Here is a 22,889-nt window from a genome sequence, read left to right as displayed (position 1 = left end):
CACGCATTAACCATGGCAGAGCCTATGTTGACCATAGAACACAAGACCTTCGGCCCACCATGTCTTTGCCAACCATGATGCCCATTTAAACTGTACATCTGAATCCACTCTATCAAATTAACATAGATCCCATGTGCCTTAATTAACTGCAACCTCCGGTGATGTCTGTGTGGAGTTTGCATGTTCTCCCTGTGACCATGTAGGTTCCTCCAGGTTAGAGTCATAGAGACATACAGCAGGAAAACAGGCCCTTTGGCCCAACTGGTCCATGCCGACCAAGATTCCCATCTAAGCTAGTCACATTTGCCTGCGTTTCACCTTTCCTATCCATGTACTTGTCCAAATGCCTTTTAAATGTTGTTAATGTACCTGCCTCAACCACTTCCTCTGGCAGATCATTCCATATACAGACCACTCTCTGTATGAAAAAGTTGCCCCTCAGGTCCTTCTTAAGTCTCTCCCCTTTCACTTTAAACCCATGCCCTTTAGTTTTTGATCTCCTTTCCCTGGGAAAAAGACTGCGAGCATTGACTCCCTCTATACCCCTCATGATTTTATACACCTCTGTAATGTCACCCATCAGTCTCTTACACTCTAATGAATAAAGTCCTAGCCTGCCCAACTTCTAACTCAGTCCCTCGAGTCCCAACAACATTCTTGGATGCTCCAGCTTTCTCCCACGTCCCAAAGACCTGCGGGGTGGGTAGGTTTATTGGCCCACAGCAGATTGTCCCCCAGTGTGTGGTTGAGGGGTCAAATCTGGGATAATTGATGGGAATATGGAGAGAATAAGTTTCTGGTCTGCAAGGAAATAGGAAGGGGGGGTTGGGGACTGATGGGATTGTTCTGTCTGGGGGCCAACAGAGAGTTGATGGACTGAATGGCCTTGTGTTGTAAGCTGCACCATCCCGCTGGAGGAAAAGACCTCTTGTTTCACCAGACAGCCGCTGGATCCTCACCTGGAGGGCAAGCAGTTGATGTGAGGAAGTCTGAGGCACCGTGTCAGGGTTTGGGAACATGCCTGTGGGTGAGACATGAAGCCATCGGGGTCACTCCACAGCTCCAGAGCAGGAAGCAAGCGCAGCAGTCGGACTCATGAACAGCTCAGTGAGTGACCTCTCCATGTCCTGCAGCCAGTATACAGACAGCAATGCATTCACAGAACACTGAACGTACCAGGGAACGAACCCACCCCCTGCCCTTCCACACACTCTACAGGTGCTCATACAACTGCACTGATTTACTAGATCCCCTCTGCCTCGCTTCCCACTTTGTCTGTGCTCTTGGTCACCCACCTACCTGCCCCCTCAACATCTGCGAAATGTCTTCAGCCTCGATTTCACCTCCCCGCAGAGCTCTGCCTCCAGAAAGGTGGCGTTTCCTCTCTCTCACACACAGCACAGCCCTCAGCATCGCTGCCTGGGACCTGTATCAGCACAGTAAAGGTCTGCAGACACACACCACAGCCATGTCATCGTGGAAAGCCAGCCCTGCCTCTGAGGAGAGGCCGGGAAGATGGCCAAGGTCTTGGGTCTGCAAGGAACATTCAGAGCAGCAATGGAGGAGATCAGGTTGGAGGAGTTCTGGGAGAAAATTCCAGAGCTGAGTTAGCCAAAGGTATGGACTCAGGGATACAACAGGAGACAAGGTCCCTCTCTCTGCAGGCAAAAGTTGTGGGTTCATATCCCAGCCCGACATTCTTAGCTCACAGTATCTACAGGCAATCGGAGGGCAGGGCCAGGGGAGAGATTGGGGAGGGGGGAGGGGGGGATGGAGATGGAGATTGATGAGATGGAGAGGGAGAGGGGGAACAGGAGGAGCAGAGGGATGGAAAAAGGGAGAGGGAGAGGGAGAGGGAAGGAGAGGGAGAGAGGTAACAGGAGGAGGGAGAGGGGAGAGGGGGAGGAGTGGGTGGAAGCAGAAAGGAGGGGTGAAGGGGAGGGAGAGTGAGGGGTAGTGGAGGGCATTTGGAGGGCAAGGGAATTTGGAGGGGGAGAGGAGGAGTTGGAGGAAATGGGTGAGGATGAGGAGAAGGAGGGGCTGGGAGTAGGAGGGGGCAAGGAGAGGGAGAGAAGGAGAGAGAGAGAATGAAGTGGGAAAGAGGGAGGGAGAGGAAGGGGGTGGGGGCAGAAGGAGGGGGAGAGGGAGAGGGCAGAGAAGGGAGAGCGGGAGAGTGTGAGTGACTTTGGGGGGAGAGGGTGGGGGAGAGGCAGTGGGGTAGACTGCCCCTGCACACTGCCCAGAGTGTCAGAGCCTCTCTATCTGTGGGAAGATGAAGAAGGCACCATGGGCTTTTCAGGAAGCGATGTGGAGTTGTCCCCAGGGTCCTACTTCCAACCCACATCAGTGAAGGAGACAACGGGCCCTTTGAAATACTTGTGACCTTTCCTGATGCACTCACCAGGAGCTGTTTAATTGGCCACAGTCTGCTTCGCGACTCTCCACGGTTGAAGCAAGCTTTCTGCTTCTTCCCATGTGCACACTGTTCACAGAGTCAGCTCATCACCTCTGTCCCTTCCACGTCCACACATTCCACCATTATCTGAGTTCAATCACTCTGTCACTTCTGCAGTGCACAGTGCTCACTACTGCACACTGTTGTCTGATCACTGTCCACCTCTTCCATGTGCACACTGCTCACAATGCATTGTGTTCACTCATGCATGAGTGTGACCATTGTCTGTCTCCCTTCTGTGTGCACGGTGCACATTAGCATCTGAGCCTGCTCACTAACTGTCTCTTCCACACTGCACGCTGGGTGTCAGGGTGTGCCACTGCCCCTCCTCCATCTGCACCTTGCACACTCGTGTCAGTGTATCACTGCCTGTCTTCCAAACTGCTTGCTCGTGTGCACATTAATCCTCTGCTTCTTTACATTGGGGTTTTGTATCTTGCCACCACAATGCTCTGTCCCTCTCTCTCAACTACATTCTCTCCTGTAAACCAGCTGATCCTTGCTTCAGCTGTAGTCTCCTGACGTCACACAACCAGGCTGACATAAACTGGCAGTGTTTCAGACTGAAAGTCTCTGCTCTCTTGTTTTGCTAGAGCCAGCTCCATTATATTATTTGCCCAGCAATTTGCTCGATGGATTGTTAAACAAACCTGTGTGTGGTGGTTGAAAAATTGGCTTGTGAGGTTTGCCAACCAGCTCATCTTTTGGCGTCCTGATGCAATGTTTACTGGAATGTAAAGTCCCTCTCCACTGGACATTAGCACACATTTGTTGACCCCTGGTCGCTTGCCTTTGGCTCCTCCCTCAGAAAAGATGGAGGTATTTTGGCACGTTGACTTTCATCAGTCAGGGCATTGACTATAAAAGTTGGGAGGTCATGGTGTGGTTGTACAGGATGCTGGTGAGGCTGCACTTGGAGTATTGTGTTCAGTCTTGGTTGCCCTGCTGTAGGAAAGATGGTATTAAACTGGAAAGAGTGCAGAAAACATTTACAATGATGTTGCCAGGATTTGAGGGACTGAGTTATAGGGAGAGGTTGGACAGGCTGTGACTTTATTCCTTGGGGCACAGGAGACTGAGACGTGATCTTATAGAGGTGTCTAAAGTACTGAGGGGCATAAGTAGGGTGAAAGCACACAGGGCTGGGGAATCAAGAACTAGAAGGCACAGGTTTAAGGTGAGAGGGGAAAGATTTAATAGGAACGTGAGGGGCAACATTTTTTCACAAAGGGTGGTGTCCATGTGGAATGAGCTGCCAGAGGAAGTGGTTGAGGCAGGTACAATAACAACTTTTAAAAGACAGTTAGACAGGTACATGGATCGGTAAGGTTTAGAAGGTTATGGGCCAAACGCCAGCAAATGGGACTAGCTTGGATGAGCATCTTGTTCAGCCAGAACAGGTTGGGCCGAAGGGCCTGTTTCCATGCTGTATGACTCTATGACACTATTTGTGGTACAGCAGAGAGAACCATGGTAACACTATGACTGCCCACGGTAACACCTCCACCATCCTCACACTGAACGCTGCTGCCTGCCTCTCCTTCACATACCCCCTCCTCAGACACACAGGTATTTCCTTGGTGGATTGTACTGTGTACACAGAACCACAAGGAAACAAGAGCAAGAGTAAACCTCAACCCTTAAAGCTTGCCCTACCACTCAATGTGATCATGTCTGATCTATGCTGCCTCTTCTGTGCCAGTTCCCCATAATTCACAGTTCCTCAGTCTTTTAAATATCTATCTAGCTTCTATTTAAATACCCCATCGATCTGCACTCCATCACTCTCTTCACCCTCAGAGAATTTCTCTCTGCAAGAAACAGTTCCTACACAGCTCAGTAACTTAGAGTTCAAGATTATTGTTGTCAGAGGCACACATACCCGGAAATTAGCTTTTTGCAGCAGCAGCACAGGACATTACAAACATGACAAACATAAGTTAACATAAACTTAAATTAACATGAATTTTACATAACTTACATGTGTTCAAAATAAATAACAAACTAAACATAACGACACTAGTGCAAGATTGAGAGGGAGAAAAAAATTATAGTCCGAGCTAGCGTCAGGGATTTTCAGGTCGGTTCAAGAACCTGATGGCAGTGGGGAAGGAGCTGTTGTTGAACCTTGAGGTGTGGGTCTCCAGGGTCCTGTACCTCCTGCCTGATGGCAACATCGAGAAGAGGGCACGGCCTGGATGGTGGGGTTCCCTGATAGTGGATGTCGCCTTCCTCAGAAATCACCTTTTATAGATGTCCTCGACGGCGGGGAGAGCTGTACCTCTGAGGGAACTGGCTGAGTCCACCACTCTCTGTAGCCTCTTACGTTCCTGTGCATTGGAGTTTCCACACCAGGCTGTGATGCAGTCAACATTTTGTTACGAGCCAGCAACAAAAGAAACACACCGAGTCATAAATGTTAAAAACTACTTTATTAATAACTACTTATGATAATAAGAAAAATAAAAGTAAAAATGTTAGAATGTTAGAAGTAAAAATGTTAAACATTGAACATTAACCCCAAAACTAAACTCGTCATGTGTGTGTGGCAAAGTCTTCCACTAACATCAATTCTGTCAATTTTCCACTGTACAGCTGTAGAAGTTTGTCGGAGTCTTCAATGACATGCCGAATCTCTTTACACCTCTAAGAAAATAGAGATGCTGGTGTGCCTCCTTCATGGTTGTTATAATATCTTCTGAGTCGCTCTCACTTGTGGAAACCTCTTGTAGCCCCTCAGGATCTTAGGTGTCTCAATGAGATCTCCCCTCATTCTCCTAAACTCCCAAGAATACAGGGATAATTTTCTTAGGTGTTCATGATAGGACAATCCTCTCATCTCGAGTATAAGATTAATGAAACTCTTTTGGATTGCTTCCAACGCTATCGTATCCTTTCCTCAATGAAGGGGACTGGAACTATGCACAGTACGCCAGGTGTGGCCTCACCAACACCCTGTAACCACGCTTCCCTATTTCTCCAACTGTCTTGCAATAAAGGCCACCATGCCATGTGCCTTCCTCACCACTTGCTCCATCTGCCTGATAACTTTTGGTGATTTGTGCACTACAACACCTAGATCCCTCTGAACTTCACTCATTTACAGTCACACACCTCATTGAGGGGTCAGCAGTGGAAAGGGTGAGCAGCTTCAAGTTCCTGGGTGTCAACATCTCAGAGGATCTATCTTAGGCCCAACACATCGATGCAATCACAAAGAAGGCACGCCGGCAGCACTGCTTCATTAGGTGGTTGAGGAGATTTGGTATGTCACCAAAAACTCTTACAAATTTCTATGGGGTGTGGTGGAGAGCATTCTGACTGGTTCCATCACAGCCTGGTACGGAGGAACAGAAACAGGCCCTTCGGCCCACCATGATACACTGAAATGATGACAGCTAATCCCTTCTGCTTGCACGTGGTCAATTTAGACAAAACTTTTTTAATGCTCCCCTCATTCTCAACAACTCCCACCACATTCTACCACTCACTATGGGCAATTTACAGCAGCCAATTAACCTACCAACCTTGCACATCTTTGGGATGTGGGAAACAACTAGAGGAGACTCAAGTGGTCACAGGGAGAATGTGCAAACTCCACACAGACAAACTGGAAGTCAGGGTCGAACCTGGGGTCTCTGGTACTGTGATGCCTGTGGTGGACAATTAAACAGCTAACTGGAGGAGGAGGCTCCAAGAATGTCCCCATTCTCAATGACAGTGGTGCTCAGCACATGAGTGCTAAAGACAAGGTTGAAGCATTCACAGCCACGTTCAGTCAGAAGTGTCATGTGAATGATCCATCTCAGCTGCCTCCTGGATCTCCACCATCACAGAAGAAAGTTGCCAGTCAATTCAATTCACTCCAGGTGATATTGAGAACCAGCTGAGAGCACTGGTCATTGGACCAGACAACATCCCAGCCGTAGAACTGAAACCCCGCACTCCTAAATGAGCTGCGCCTTCCGGTACAGTTACAACACTGGTATCTACCCAACTATGTGTGTAAAGTTGCCCAGGTATGTCCTATTTACAAAAAGCAGAAACAAATCCGATCTGGCTAATTACAACCCAATCCTTGGCAAGTGAAGGAAGATGTCATCGACATTGCTATTGCGTGGCAGGCACTCATCAATAACCTGCTCACCAACTGAGTGAGTTGTCAGTTCTGACAAAGGTCTTTGACCTAAAATGTTAACTCTGTTTCTCTCCCCACAGATGTAGCCTGACCAGTTGAGTATTTCCAGCATTTTCTGTTTTTATTTTATTTTAGATTTCCAGCATGTGCAGTTCATTTGTTTGTCACCTGCTCACCCACACACAGTGTGGGTTTTGCCAGGGCCACTCCACTCCAGATCTTTCAGCATTTCACAAAATATGGTAAAACTGAAGTCAAAATGAAAACACTACAATGACTGCAGTCAAACTTTGTAAAAAGGAAGGTCGTCTTGGTTGTTGGACAGCAATCATCTCAGCCCCAGGACATCTCAGCCCCTAGACATCTCAATCCCAGAATATCTCTGTCCCAGGACAGCTCAGCCCCAGGGCATCCCAGTCCCAGGACATCTCAGTTCCAGGACATCACAGCCCCAGGATATCACAGCCCCAGGACATCTCAGCCCCAGGACATCTCAGCCCCAATACACCTGAGTCCTGGGACATCTCAGTCCCCGGACATCTCAGTTCCTGGACATCTCAGTTCCTGGACAACATAATCCCTGGACATCTCAGCCTCAGGTCTCATCCAGAATTTGCCTGCAGCTCCTTTTTCTGTGACTCAGATGGCCATGGGTTCAAACTTTCCAGCCACGTGGAGTGACACTGTGGCTGCTGCGTTCTTGGAGGAGCCATCTCTGGGGAGATGTCGAAGTGAAACCCAGTATGTTCTCCAGTATGTGAAAGATCCCATGGAATTATTCCAAGAAAGGATCCAGGTGACCCTCAAGAACATTTCCCTGAAAGTAGCGACACAGGTGGTCAGGGTGGTGAAGAAGGCATTTGGTATGTTTGCCTTCATCGGTTGGGGCATCGAGTACAGGAGCTGGGATGTCATGTTACAGCTGTACAAGTCATTGGTGAGACCACTCTTGGAATATTGCGTGCAGTTCTGGTCACCCAGCTAGAGGAAGGATGTGATTAAGCTAAAGAGGATGCAGAAAAGATTCACGAGGACGTTGCCGGGACAGGAGAGCTTGAGTTATAAGGAGAGACTGGATAGGCTGGGACTGTTTTCCCTGGAGCGAAGGAGGTTTATAGGTTTATAAAATCATGAGGGGCATAGATAAGTTGAATGGTCACAGTCCTTTTACCAGGGTAGGAGAGTCTAAAACTAGAGGGCATAGGTTTAAGGTGAGAGGGAGAAGATTTAAAGAGGATCTGATGGTCAACTTTTTCACCCAGAAGGTGGTGGGTATGTGGTACCAGCTGCGAGAGGAAGTGGTAGAGGTGGGTGCAATTACAGTGCTTAAAAGACATGTGGACAGGTAAGTAGATAGGAAAGGTTTAGAGGGATATGGACTAAACACAGGCAAGTGAGACAAGCTTAGATGGGCATCTTGGTCAGCATGGACCAGTTGGGCCAAAGGGCCTGTTCTCATGCTGTATAACTCTGTGACTATATTAACTGCCGTTATGATGACCATGGGTGTGAGCTTGTTGTGTACACCTTGGCCAGCGTTTCCCACGTCTTACCGATGTCCAACATCCGCTGGCTGCCTTTTGGTAGCGCCCTGGTCAGCCAACCAATCACATCTATCCCAGACAGGCAGGAGCAGCATCACAAGCGTAGGCTGGAAGTCGATGGGTCACTCTGTCCCATTGGCCCCGAAGCCGACGTTTGCGCAGCAGCTGAGATGTAAGACCTTGAGATCGGTAACCTCGTGAGGGTGAGCAGGCACTGTTGTGGGCGGCAGTCCGGGACTAAACCCTGACTAAGGAAAGTGACCAAGTCACCGTCAGTCCCTGGGGCGGACAGAGATCCACACGGCCCACCTTGTGCTGCGTGATCCCCGCTCCACACAACCTGTTGGTGATGTGAGAGCAGCAACAGCGACGGGCGCTGGGCGGCTAACGATGGGGGGAGGAGGTGGGAATCGGCACATGGGCAGGAATGTAATGATGGCGGCCATCTCTCCCCCATCCAACCCAGGACTGGACACAAACCCCATCAACACCAGACCCCAACACCACCCCAACACCAGACCCCAACACCGGACCTCAACACTGGACCCCAACACCATCCCAACACCAGACCCTATCACCATCCCAACACCGGACCCCAACACTAGACCCCATCCCCAATATGACCCCAACACTGGACCCCAACAGTGGACCCCCAACATGAAACCCAACAATGCTGGACACCACCCCCCAACACTGGACCCCAACCCCTATGCCTGAGCCCCCAATAGTGGACCCCAACACTGAACCCCCAACATGGGACCTCCAACACTGGATACCATCCCCCCAACACAAGACCCCCAACACAAGACCCCCCAACACTGAACGCCATCCCTCAACACTGAACTTCAACCCCCATCAACCCCCAACATGAATCCCCAACATCGGACCCCTATCCCAACACTGGACTTCAATATTGGATCCCCAACATTTGACCCCACCCCCAACACTGGACCCCCAACATTGGACCCCACCCCAACACTGAATCACATCCCCCAACATTGGACCCTATTCCCCAACACTGGACCCCATCCCCACCCATCCCAGAAACGGATGCTTTCCACCTACCTAACCCAGGCCTGTCTCCCCATCTTCTGGCCGACACACTCCCTTTGACTGAACCTAAAGAAAGCAAAGAGGAGGAGCAAGGTCTGTCAGGAACACACCCCTACAAATGAACTGCCTCCATTCCAAAGTGGTGCTGCCCTCCACACAGCCCGGGTATCTCACCTCACCCTGAGCCACGCCCTGTACCTGAGAAGGAGAATCAAGTAACCCCTTCTCAGAGTCTGGCACCTGGCCAGAGGGAACCCACCACAACACTGCAGAGTGGAGACTCACGGCCGGAGCACCAGCCTGGCACCTGAAAACAAGGAAGTTTACAAGTTGCCAAGACAACGATGTGGCATTATATCTCCACACACATATCCCGTGGCCAAAACATTGCACAACAACTATCTACAATGCAGAACATCTGTAAAAAAGATCGACCAGAGGTCATTGTCTCTTCTCCCCCCTCCCATCGGGCAGAAGATTCAAGAGCTTGAGAACATGTACCACCGGGCTCAAGGACAACTTCTGTCCCGATGTTTTAAAACACTTAAGCAGACCTCTCATACACTGAAGATGAACTCTTGATCTCTCAATCTACTGTATTATGGCCTTACACCTTATTGTCTACCTACACTGCACTTTCCCTGTAACTGTAACACTATATTCTGCATTCTGTTTTTGTTTTCTTTTTTATACAACCTCCACGTACTTATGTATGGCATGATCTGTCTGGATGGCACACAAACAAAAGCTTTTCACTGTATCTCAGGACAATAATGAACAATTACCAATCCCTCCATGACTCATTCTCCTATCTCAATCTGCCCTCTCTCTCCCTGTACCTTTCTCTCTATCCCTGTCTCTCAATCACCCCTTCCCCTCCCTCATTCCTCTCACTCCCTCACTCCTGCCTCCCTCTCCTTCATCTATTCTTCCTCACAGTCTCTCTCCCTCCAATCATCCCCCTTCTTCAAGCACCTTTCTTTTCTGAAACCTCTCCTCCCTCTCCCTCAGTCCCTCCAAGTACTCACGCTCCCTCAATGTCACCCTCACATCCTCCCCCTTTGAGTGTCCCCCCTTGCATCCTGCACCTTCGAGCTTTGTACACTGTCCTTGTACGAAGGGATTTGAAGGACATGTTCCACTGCCAGATCCACGTCTGGAATTAAACTTCAATATGTTATTAGAAATCAGTGAAACTCAATCTACTCCAGGAGCCAGCTGTTGTTTTTCACCAGCCCAACATCTGGCAGCTGGAAAGAAACTAAAATTACTTTAGTCCAAATCTGCTGTCTGACACGGTGAAGTTAATGCCCCTCTAAAACCCTCAGCCCACTGATTAAAATCCCAAATCCCACACTGGTCACAGCCAGTTGTCAGCAGGCAGGGTGAGAGAGCACGGACTGCATTTATATAACGCTTCACGTGACATTGAGATGCCCTACGGCACTTCACAACCGATAAAATGTAAGAAGCATGGGAAGTTGTTTTGCACAGCAGGCTCCCACAAACAACACTGTGACCAGATAACGACTGGATATCCAGCCACATACGGCTACTTCTCCAGCACTTCTCAGTTCAAGAGATTGTTAGATAAGCGCATGGAGGAATTTAAGATAGAGGAATATATGGGAGGAAGGGGTTAGATAGTCTTAGGAGTGGATTGTAGGTCGGCACAACATGGTGGGCCGAAGGGCCTGTATTGTGCTGTATTGTTCTATGTTCTATGTTCACTGCTTGGTTGAAGGTTGATATGTTCTGAGTGCAACCTGACTGTTTCCAAGTCTATTCACGTCATCAGAAATTCAACTGTATCAGGGAGGGGGGAAATGACCTCACTCACCATGTAGCCTCTCTGTGGGAGCATTGACGGGGAACATGGAGCAGTTGCTCTGGGGAAACCTGCCGTGGACCCCCGGGACTCTGCAATCTTCCCCAGTGCGTCACTAAACTCGGATGTCAGCTTGTCAGTCCTGATGCAGGGTCTCGAACCAAAATGCCAACTATCCCTCCTCCCCGCAGATGCTGCTCGACCTGCTGAGTTCCTCCAGCAGTTTGTGTGTTGCTCCATATTCCAGCATCTGCAGTCTCTTGTGTCTCCATTGTACCACTCTACTCCAAAGTCTCTGTGAGGCACACTGACTTTGAAGATTTCCTCCTCTCCTCAATGGGAGTTCTGTGATTCCTTCTCTTACCTCTCCCCTTCTGTGGTCTCTACTACTCTCTCACTCTTCGACAGGTCCTGATGCAGGGTTTCGAAATATCAACAACTCCTCTCTCCAACAGGTGCTGCTCAACCTGCTGAGTTCCTCCAACAGTTTGGTTTGTATCAGCTTGTATGTCATCTTCACCCGCACTAGTCGATAGGGCAGTAAGGAAGGATTAAGGCCTGCTTGCCTTTATTAGTCGAGGCATTGAGTTCAAGAGTCAGGAGTTTATGTTGCAGCTTTATAAGCCACATCTGGATTTAATTGCATTCAATTCTGGTCGCCCCATCGTAGGAAGGATGTGGAGGCTTTGGAGACGGTGCAGAAGAGGTTTACCAGGATGCTGCCTGGATTAGAGGGCATGAGCTATAAGGAGAAGTTGGACAAACTTGGGTTGTTTTCTCTGGAGTGCCAGGGGCTGAGGGGAAGCCTGATAGAAGTTTATAAGATTAAGAGAGGCATTGATAGACAGCCAGTATTTTTTTTTCCCAGGGTCGAAATGTCTAATACCAAAGGGCATGCATTTAAGGTGAGAGGGGGTAAGTTCAAAGGAGATGTGCAGGGCCAGTTTTTCTTCATAGAGAGTGGTGGGTGCCCGGAATGTGCTGCTGGGGTTGGTGGTGGAGGCAGATAGGATGGAGGCATTTAAGAGGCTCTTAGACAGAAATGTGAATGTGCAGAGAATGGAGGGATATGGACCATGTGCAGGCAGAAGGGATTAGGTGTCATTAGGTTAATTAGTTTGACACAACAAGGTGGGCCGAAGGGCCTGTTCCTGTGCTGTACTGTTCTATGTTCTATGTTCTACCACTTCACACAGCACCCCCACTCGCTGATCTCCAGCTTGGCCCTTATGATCTGCACCCACCCCTGACCTCATCCAACCCCTTCCCAATCCCAGTTTCCAGCCCCTCCACTCCCCTGCCCAATGCACCTTGAATTTCCAGGCACATCTGTTTACCCAGATGTTAGATGAGGGGTGACTTTGATCAGATGCTGAGGACAACAGCAGTGACAAGCGAGCAGGAAAATTCTCGGCAAATCCATCAGGTGACTGCGCAAGGAGTCCCTGCCCTGTATTCTGGGACTGGGACTGGGACTGGGACCTCCACCCACAGCTTCCCACCTTGGAGGAAGGACACTTTCCCTGAGCAGGGAAGGCTCGGAACACAAAGGCAACAAATATTGACTCCAGCAAAACATTTACCTAACCTTGGAATGTCCTCGCTAGTGAAGAAAATACACTCATACCTGGCAACACAACCTCACAACCCTTCTCTCAGTTATTGAAGGGCCTCTCTCACTGTGTCACCTTACCCTGCTGTCAGTGAGGGTCCTTGCACTGGGAACCGCACTCAAAATTATTTCATTCCCTGAAATCATTTGCCACATCCTGATGTCATGGAAGGAGGTGTCTCAATGTTGGTTTCTCCTGTGTGTGCAGCAGTTTTACAGCGCAGTTCTGAAGTGGAATCTTCCATGTTTTGGTGGAGTTTGCACGTTCTCCCTGTGACCATGTGGGTTTCCCCGGCTGCTCTGGTTTTCTCCCACATCCCAAACACATGTGGGTTGATGGGTTAATTGGCCGCTGTAAATTTCCCTGAGTGTGTGGGTGAGGGGTAGAATCTGGAGGATGTTGATGGGGATGTGGGTAGAACAAGTTGCAGGTGTACAGGCCTCATCACCGCCCTCCGAGTGAGGCAGGTGGGACACAGCTCAAGGTAGGTAACTCACTCCACCCCCCTCACCTTCCTCACCTTCCCTCTCCCTTCACGCCAACTCACCCCCCCTCCCTCCTTCCCCTCCATCCCCTCCCGCACTCCCTCACCCTCTCTCCCTCGTCCTCTCGATCACCCTTTCCCCTCCTCCGCCCTCCCCTCACCCCTCCCATCTCTCACTCATCCTTCTCCATCCCCTATCCCCACCCTCTCACCCGTCTCCCCCTCTGCCCCCTCAGCCTCTCTCCCTCCTCCCCTCCATCCCTCCTCACCCCCTCCCACCCTCCCCTTGTTCCTTCATGCTCTCCCTCCTCCCCTCCATCCCCTATCCTCACCCCCTCACCCACCTCCCCTCTGCCCCTCAGCCTCTCTCCCTCCTCCCCTCCATCCGTCACTCCCTGCCCTCTTCCACCCTCCTCTCGTCCCTTCATGCTCTCCCTCCTCCCTCTCCATCCCCTATCCTCAACCCCCTCACCCGTCTCCCCCTCCTCCCCTCCACCTCCTCCTCACCACCTCCCCTCCCATCCACCCCTCCATCCCCCTCTCCTCAACCCCTCCCTCTCCTCACCCCCTCACCCTCACCTCATCCCCTCCCCCTCCTTCCTCCCTTCCAAGCCCTTCCTCACACTCACACCCCTTCACTTCCCATTACCTCCTCACCACCTCCCCCTCTTCCCCCTCTGACCCCTTCCTCGCCCCCTCTGCCTCCTATCCCTCTTCACCCTCCATCCCCCCTGCTCACCCCACAACACCTCTTCCCCCTCTGCCCCCCCTTCCCTCTCCCCATTGTCTCCCCCCTCCCCTCCACCCCACTTTTGTTTGCCCTTTGATGTACAGTCATCATTACTAAACCCGGGGGAAGGTTCTGAACACAGAGCTGGAGCTGCAGGGAACGGTGCAGATATCTTCAAAGAAACTCTTCAGTGACCAAATGGGTTGGGTCCGATTTTCCTGTTTGATGAATTTTACACAAGTGTCCATAAAATCACGGAAAACGTACCACACGGAAAGAGACCATGCAGCCCAGCATGAAGGTAGAAAATGGCCTCCCCTGCCCAATCCTTCCTCCCACCATTGGGTCTGTGGCCCTGCAGGTCACAAGTCTTCTAGTACACACCCCAGCACTGTGTAAATGTGATGGGGGCTGCTGTCTCCGCCACTCTTTCAGACAGTGAGCTCCATTCTCCACCAGACTCTGGGTTGGAGAACCTTTCCTCATCTCCCCTCTAGACCTACCAATTACTGTAAGTCTACACCCCCACGGATGTGACCCCTCTGCTGAGGGAAACAGGTCTGGCCAGGTCCTCCACACATCTCAGTTATGTCTTCACTCAGCCTCACTGTGAAAATCCACAGACTCCCCACTTTCCCTCACTGATACTGTTTCTCAGCCCTGGCAACATCCTCGTAAATCTCCTCTGCACCCTCTCCAGTGTGATTTCACCAGCTTGTGACTGTACACAGTGCTTGAGATGTGGAAGAGCTGGTGCTGTAAGTGTATTAAGGGCAAAAGTATAACCAGAGAAAGAATGACCATTAGGGACAACAGGGACAATCTGTTTATGGAGCCAGAGGTCCTAAATGAATACTTTTCATCGATGCTCACAAAGGAAACAACTTTGTAGAACATAGAACATAGAACAGTACAGCACAGAACAAGCCCTTCGGCCCACAATGTTGTGCCCACATAGCTAATCCCTCCTACCTACAGGATGTCCATATCCCTCCATTTTCCTCTCATTCATGTGACCATCCAAGCCCCTCTTAAAAGCCCCCAATGACTTTGCCTCCACCACAATCAGGCAACGCATTCCAGGCGTCCACCACTCGCTGAGTAAAAGACGTACCCCTCACGTCTCTTCTGACCCTACCGCCTCTTACCTTAAATGCATGCCCTCTGGTATTGGATCGCTCAGTAAAGGGAAAAAGATGTTGCTTGTCCACCCTATCTATGCACCTCATAATTTTATGCACTTTGTAGTTGGAGGATGCATTGAAGGGGAAGGTAAAATTCCAGTGCAAATCTCCATAAATAAAAAGGAGGTACTCGATGCTTTAGTGGATTTAAAGGTGGATAAATCCCCAGGACTGGATGGGATTCATCCCAGGCTTCTATGAGAGGCAAGGGAAGAGATTTCTGGGGCTCGGACTGAGATTTTAAATCCTCACTGGACACAAGTGAGGTACCCAATGACTGGAGGGCAGAAAATGTGGTTCCTCCTTTTCAAGAAGGGCAGCAGAGAAAAGCCTGGTAAATACAGACCAGTGAGCCCAACATCAGTAGTAAGGAAGTTATTGTAAAACATTCTGAGGGACAGGATCAATGATTGCTTGGAAAAACAGGGACTGATCGGAGACAGCCAGCATGGCTTTATCAGGGGCAGATCCTGTCTGACCAAGCTGAATGAATGTTTTGATGGGTTAACAAAGTGTATCGACAAGGGCAGTGCATTAGATGTGGTTTACATGGACTTCAGTAAGGCCTTTGACAAGGTCCCACATGGGAGACTGGTCCAAAAGGTTAGGGCCCATGGAATCCAGGGAAAGTTGGTAAATTGGATCCAAAATTAGCTTGGCAATAGGAGACAGAGGGTGATGTGGAGGGTTGTTTTTGTGACTGGATGCCTGTGACTAGTGGTGTCCCACAGGGATCGGTGGTGGGACCCTTACTCCAATTTACCAAATTGAAAACCTTTTGAAAGTCCAAATATACCTGTCTATTCTTCTGGTTACAACCTCAAAAATGTCAACAAATTTGTTAAAAATGATCCCTCTTTCATATATCCATGTAGATTCTGCCCAACCCTATTACAAATGCTGCAATCCTGAATAATAGATTCCAGCATTTCTTCAACTACAGATACCAGGCTAACTGCTCTATATTTCCCCAGTTTCTCTCTTCCTCCTTTCTCAAACAGTACCACTACATCTGCTCCCTTCCAAAATGTAGAACTGTTTCAATTCTATGGAACTTTGTAAGGTGACAACCAGTGCATCTTATCTCCATAGCTACCTGCTTCAAAACTTTGGGATACAGGTCATCAGCCCCGTGAATAAACTGGCCTCCAGTTCTATTTATTTCTCCAATACTAGTTTCTGAACTAATGTATATTTCTCTTAGCTCTTCATGCTTTCTGCACTATTGCTTGTCCATTCTTTCCCCAAGGTTTTCTGTTTTCATGAAGACAGAAACTAAATATGCCATTTCCTTATTTCCTAATATAATTTCTCCTGTTGCAATGGACCCACATTAACTTTTGCTAATCTTTTCATTTTTATATATCTAGAAGCTTTTATAATCTTGTTTTTCTGTTTCTTGTTTCATTACTCCTATATCCTACTCCCCCTCCTTTCCATTACCTTGGCTCTCCTCTGTTGAATTTTGAAATATCTCCAGTCCTCAAGTTCATGGTTACTTTTGGTGACAGTATAAGGATTGTTCTTGTACTAATACTATCTTCAACCTCTCTTGTTAGCCACAGTTGGACCACATTTTTTTGCTAGGAGTTTAGGCCTCAAAGGGATATACATTTGCTGTAAACGATATACAGGAAGTCCCCAGATTATGAACGAGTTCCATTTTTCAGTCTGTTCGTAAGGTGAATTTGTATGTAAGTCGGAACAGTTACGTACAGTTCACATCTAGCGTCAATTAGTCCTAAATCACTACAAGCTTCAGTTATTTATTGCTATATATTAAGATCCAAATGGAATTTTGATTCCATTTTCATTTTAATTCCACACATAATGTGAAGCAATCTAAAATACAGCATGACTTGTTATCATGGGACATGTGAAGACTGTCATCAGTCTTAAGTGCGTTTGGTGTCATTCATTACAGTACAGTACTGTGGAGGTACAGTTACCACATCGAGTGAATTTTGTGTATTTTCCGACTGACGGACAAAATCAACTTAAGGACATCTGTAGAAATGGACCTCAGTCATTACTCGGGGACGACCTGTCGAGTGTGGGATAGATAGATAGATAGATAGATAGATAGATAGATAGATAGATAGATAGATAGATAGATAGATAGATAGATAGATAGATAGAGAGGGAGATAGAGAGAGATAGAGAGAGATAGAGAGAGAGATAGATAGATATGGTGGGTGGGGGCAGCGGGAGAGGGGGCTGGTGACCATTCATGGCGTCCCTCATCATTCGGAACTCCTCAAACATCCCTGCCCAGGAATAGCGGTACAGACTGTAACACATGAAATCCACAATCCAGCCGTTCGCCACCTCCATCACCTGGAAAAAGTCAACACTGACAGGCAAACGGTTCTGCGCCCAATTTCACGCCTTCTTCCTGCCATTCGTAAGTACGGGCGTTCGTAACCTGGGGACTTCCTGTACTAATTATTTAAATGTACTAATTATTTACCATAGCCAACCCACTCATCATGTTGTTGTAATTTTGATTAGATTTAAGACCTCTGTTCTGGATGGAATTAAATCACTCTCAATTCTTATATAAAATTCTATCATATTATGATCACTCTTCCCCACCAAACTCTGAACCACCAGGTTAGTAATTAATCCTTTTCTCTTTGCACAAGAGTTGATCTAAGATAGTCTGTTGCCAACTTGGTTCTCCAACAGATTAATCTGGAAAACCATTTCTTACACATCTCATGAATTTGTCTTCCACATTATTACCACCAACTTGATTTACCCAGTTGATATGTAGATTGAAGTCCCCTGTACTTATTCTATTGCTCTTGTTACATGCACCTCTGGAGCAAAAATCGAGCTGCTGGAGGAACTCAGCAGGTCAGGCCACATCTGTGGAGGGAAATGGACAGTCAACATTTTGGGTCGAGATCTCAATGAAGGCACCTACAGATGCTACCTGACCTACTGGGTTCCTTCAGCAGCTCGATTTTTACATGTACCTCTACTTTCCTGATTATCCCATGCCTTTCATTGCCACCAGTGTTTGAGGCCCTGTGTAATCTCCTCCCATTTTTCCTCTCCTCACTAGTTCTTAGCTTCAAACTCATTCTCCGTTTGATTTCCTGAACTATGATCTTTTCCCTCTATTGTCTAATCCCATTGTTTTAAAATCAATACCACCTTCCCCTTCCAATTTCCTGCTCATTGCTAACAGGTATCCTGGAATATTTAATTCCCAACCTTGGTCACTTGTCAATCACGTTCTCACAATAGTTATTAGGCCAGACCCATTTATGGTCATTCTTCACCCACTTTGCAATGAGTTCCGGGAGCAGCCAAATGAACAGGAAGCAGAGAACATAGAACAGTACATCACAGGAACAGGCCCTTCGGCCCACAATGTCTGTGCCAATCGTGATGACAAATTAAACTAATCCCTTCTGTCTTTACATGATACATATCCTTGCATATTCACGTGCCTATCTAAACGCCTCTTGAACACCACTATCTCACCTGCTTCCACTACCCCCTGGCAGCACATTCCAGGCACCCAGCACTCTCTGTGTAAAAAACTTTCCACCTCTCACCTTAAACCTATGCCCTCTACTATTCAACATTTCTACCCTGGGAGAAAGACTTCAACTGTCTACCCTATCTACGCCTCTCATAATTTTATAAACATCTATCAGGTCGCCCCTCAGCCTCCAATACTCCAAAGAAAACAACCCAAGTTTGTCAAACCTCTTCTGATAGCTCATGCCCTCCAATCCAGGCAGCATCCTGGTGAACCTTTTCTGTACCCTTTCCAAAGCCTCCACATTCTTCCTGTAATGGGTCGACCAGAATTGCACACAATACTCCAAGTGCAGCCTAACCAAAGTTTTATGCAGCTGCAACATGACTTCCTGACTCTTATACTCATTGCCTTGACCAATGAAGGCAAGCATGCCATACGCCTTCTTTACCCCTCTGTCTACTCGTGTGGTCACTTTCAGGGAGCTATGGACTTGGACCCTAAGGCCCCTCTGTACATCAATGCTGTAAAGGATCCCGCCATTAGCTGTATACTTTCCTCTTACATTTGACCTCCCAAAGTGTAACACCTCACACTTGCCTGGATTAAGCTCCATCTGCCATTTCTCCACCCATGCCTGCAGCTGATATAGCTGACACATTGACTTGCAGAGTGATCCCAGCTGATGGCCGCTGCTGCTTCACCAGCCGATGAATCACGCTGGCTCCTGCTATTCCTCTTCTAACCACTGGCGCTGTGGCCTTTTCCAGCTAAACCTACACACTTTAAAAGATCTTGAAGTCAAGTCACCCTCAACCTCCTTTTCACATAAGCAAAGAGACTGTTCATGCTCTCCTTATGTGTACACCCTCCTATTTCTGGCCTTGACCCCTAAATCTGCTCTGCCGGCCACCCCGGCTGCCCCCTCCCCCCACCCCCCACCCACCCCCCTGCCCCCACCACCAGTGCCTCTTAACCTTTTGTAACAGAGCAGCTCACAGAGTGGTCCCAGCAGTGATTGATACAGCTTCAGCAAAAAAACTCACTACTTTTCAACTCTTTCCCTCTGGAAACAAATCCTGGTGCTAAGTTTGCTTTTGTTTAGGTCCCTGCTAACCGGGGCAGCCTTCAGCGATTGGTGTAGTTGTACTCTGAGATCCCTTTGTTCCTCCACCTCACCCCGGTCTCTAACCTTCCAGTAATGTGACCTCCCTGTTCAGCCTCCCGAAATGTTCTACCTCTAATGTATTTCTGTTGGATTTCATTTGCTCGGTCTGCAAAGATCACTAACATCTTCCTGTAATTTGTTGCAGGCCTCCTTAGCATTAACTATCCATCCCCCCCGCAACTCCCCCCCACCACCACCTCTCTCCACTGGTCTGCCGTCAGATGCAGGCTGTGTGCTGATTCGCTCAGAGCTGCACTGTTGCCAGGCTGGGTTCTGCAGCTGTGCTGGCTGTGAGACTTGAACCTGCGACTGAAGCAAATGGAAGGCTGAACCGTGCCTGACACCCAGTGGCTGCTGGGGAAACAGCTCCCTCCACTCTGGAGCCCGGTGGAGTTGCAGGAGGCTTTCGCCCACTGACCCCAGCCTCCAACAACAAAGCCATTACAGGGGCTGCACCGAATGGTGGAGTGTTGGGGCTAAAGGGAGTGAGCGGGAGAAAGGGAGGCAAGAAGCTAGAGGTTCACTCAGCACTCCAGGAATGAGGCCTGAACTACTGATTAGAAAACAGCAGGGGCCATAGAAGCTGGGGGTGTCCTGATGGGGTGTGCAGTAGGTGGGTGGGGGGAGGTGGAATCCAGGGAACTACAGGAGCCATCTCCCAGTGCTTCTGGGCCACAACCCAATAATAGAAGCATATAGATCAATGAAACACTGACTGTCCATTAGAGAAACAAAGGACTGCAGATGCTGGAATCTAGATGAAAAACACGATGATGCTGGAGGAACTCAGCAGGCCAGGCAGCATCAGTGGAGAAAAACAGGTGGTCAACATTTTGGGTCAGGACCCTTCTTTAGGACTGAAGATAGGAAAAGAGGAAACCCAATATATAGGGGAGAAACAGAGCAGTGATAGGTGGACAAAAGAGGGGAGGTGGGGTGAGCACAAGGTGGTGATAGGTCGATGCAGATAAGGGATAGTGATAGGCAGGTGCGGGGAAGGAGGGGCTCCCCTTTGGGCCTCCCCTTTCCTATTGTCAGTCCTGAAGAAGAGTCCTGACCTCAAACATTGATCGCTTGCTTTTCTCCACGGATGCTGCCTGGCCTGCTGAGTTCCTCCAGCACTGACTGTCCATTCCTCCCCACAGATGCTGCTCAACCTGTTGACTTCCTCCAACAGATTGTTGAGAACACAGAACATAGAACACAGCACAGAAACAGGCCCTTCAGCCCACCATGTCTGAGCCAAACACGATGCCAAATTAAACTAATTCTCTTCAGCCTACACATAGAACCATAGAACACTAAAGCACAGAAAACAGGCCATTCGACCCTTCTAGTCTGTGCTGAAACGTTATTCCGCTAGTCCCACTTACCTGCACCCAGTCCATAACCCTCCAGACCTCTCCCGCCCATGTATCTATCCAATTTATTCTTAAAGCTTAAGGGTGAGCCCGTATTTACTACATCAGATGGCAGACTGTTCCACACTCCCACCACTCTCTGCGTGAAGAATTTCCCCCTAAGGTTCCCCCTAAACCTTTCCCCTTTCACTCTAAAGCCATGTCCTCTCGTACTTATCTCTCCTAATCTAGGTGGAAAGAGCCTACTCGTATTAACTCTGTCTATGCCCCTCATAATTTTGTAAACCTCTATCAATTCTCCCCTCATTCTTCTACACTCCAAGGAACAAAGTCCTAACCTGTTCAATCTTTCCCTGTAACTCAACTCCTGAAGACTCAGCAACATTCTAGTAAATCTCCTCTGCACTCTTTCAACCTTACAAATATCCTTCCTATAGTTAGGTGACCAGAACTGCACACAATTCTCCAAATTTGGCCTCACCAATGACTTATACAACCTCACCAATAACATCCCAACTCCTATACTCAATACTTTGATTTATGAATGCCAGGATGCCAAAAGCCTTTTTTACAACCCTGTCTACCTGTGACGCCACTTTCAGGGAATTATATATCTGAACTCCCAGATCCCTTTGTTCCTCTGCACTCCTCAGTGCCCTACCATTTACTGTGTATGTCCTACCTTGATTTGTCCTTCCAAAATGCAACACCTCACACTTGTCTGCATTAAATTCCATCTGCCATTTTCTGGCCCATTTTTCCAGTTGGTTCAGATCCCTCTGCAAGCTTTGAAAGCCTTCCTCACTGTTCACTACACCTCCAATCTTAGTGTCATCAGCAAACTTGCTGATCCAATTTACCACATTATCATCTAGATCATTGATACAGACAACAAACAACAATGGCCCCAGCACAGATCCCTGAGGCACACCACTAGTCACAGGCCTCCAGTCTGAGAAACAATCATCCACCACCACTCTCTGTCTTCTCCCACACAGCCAATTTCGAATCCAGTTTACAACCTTTCCATGGATACCTAGTGACGGAACCTTCTGAACTAACCTCCCATGTGGGACCTTGTCAAAGGCCTTACTAAAGTCCATGAAGACAACATCCACAGCCTTTCCTTCATCTATTTTCTTGGTAACCTCCTCAAAAAACTCTACAAGATTCGTTAAACACGATCTACCATGCACAAAGCCATGCTGAATATCCTTAATTAGCCCTTGGCTGTCCAAATACTTGTATATCCGATCTCTCAGAACACCTTCCAATAATTTACCTACTACTGATGTCAGGCTTACGGGCCTATAATTACCTGCTTTACTTTTAGAGCCTTTTTTAAACAATGGAACAACATGAGCTACCTTCCAGTCCTCCGGCACCGCACCTGTAGCTAAGGACATTTTAAATATATCTGCCAGGGCCCCTGCAATTTCTACACTCGTCTCTCTCAAGGTCCGAGGAAATATCTTGTCAGGCCCGGAGGATTTATCTACCTTTATTCACTGCAAAGCAGCAAGCACCTCCTCCTCTTTAATCTCTATATGTTCCATGACACTACTGCTTGTTTCCCTTCCTTCCATATCCTCTATGCCCATTTCCTGAGTAAATACTGATGCAAAAAAACTGTTTAAGATCTTCCCCCATCTCCTGAGGCTCCACACATAGACAACCACTCTGATCTTCTAGGGGACCAATTTTGTCCCTTTCTATCCTTTTACTCTTCATATACTTGTAGAAACCCTTCAGGTTTACCTTCACATTATCTGCCAAAGCAACCTCATGTCTTCTTTTTGCCTTCCTGATTTCCTTTTTCAATATTTTCTTACATT

Source organism: Pristis pectinata, chromosome 3 (genome assembly GCF_009764475.1).
Source record: "Pristis pectinata isolate sPriPec2 chromosome 3, sPriPec2.1.pri, whole genome shotgun sequence".
NCBI lineage: Eukaryota > Metazoa > Chordata > Chondrichthyes > Rhinopristiformes > Pristidae > Pristis > Pristis pectinata.
This window is presented reverse-complemented; position numbering follows the sequence as displayed.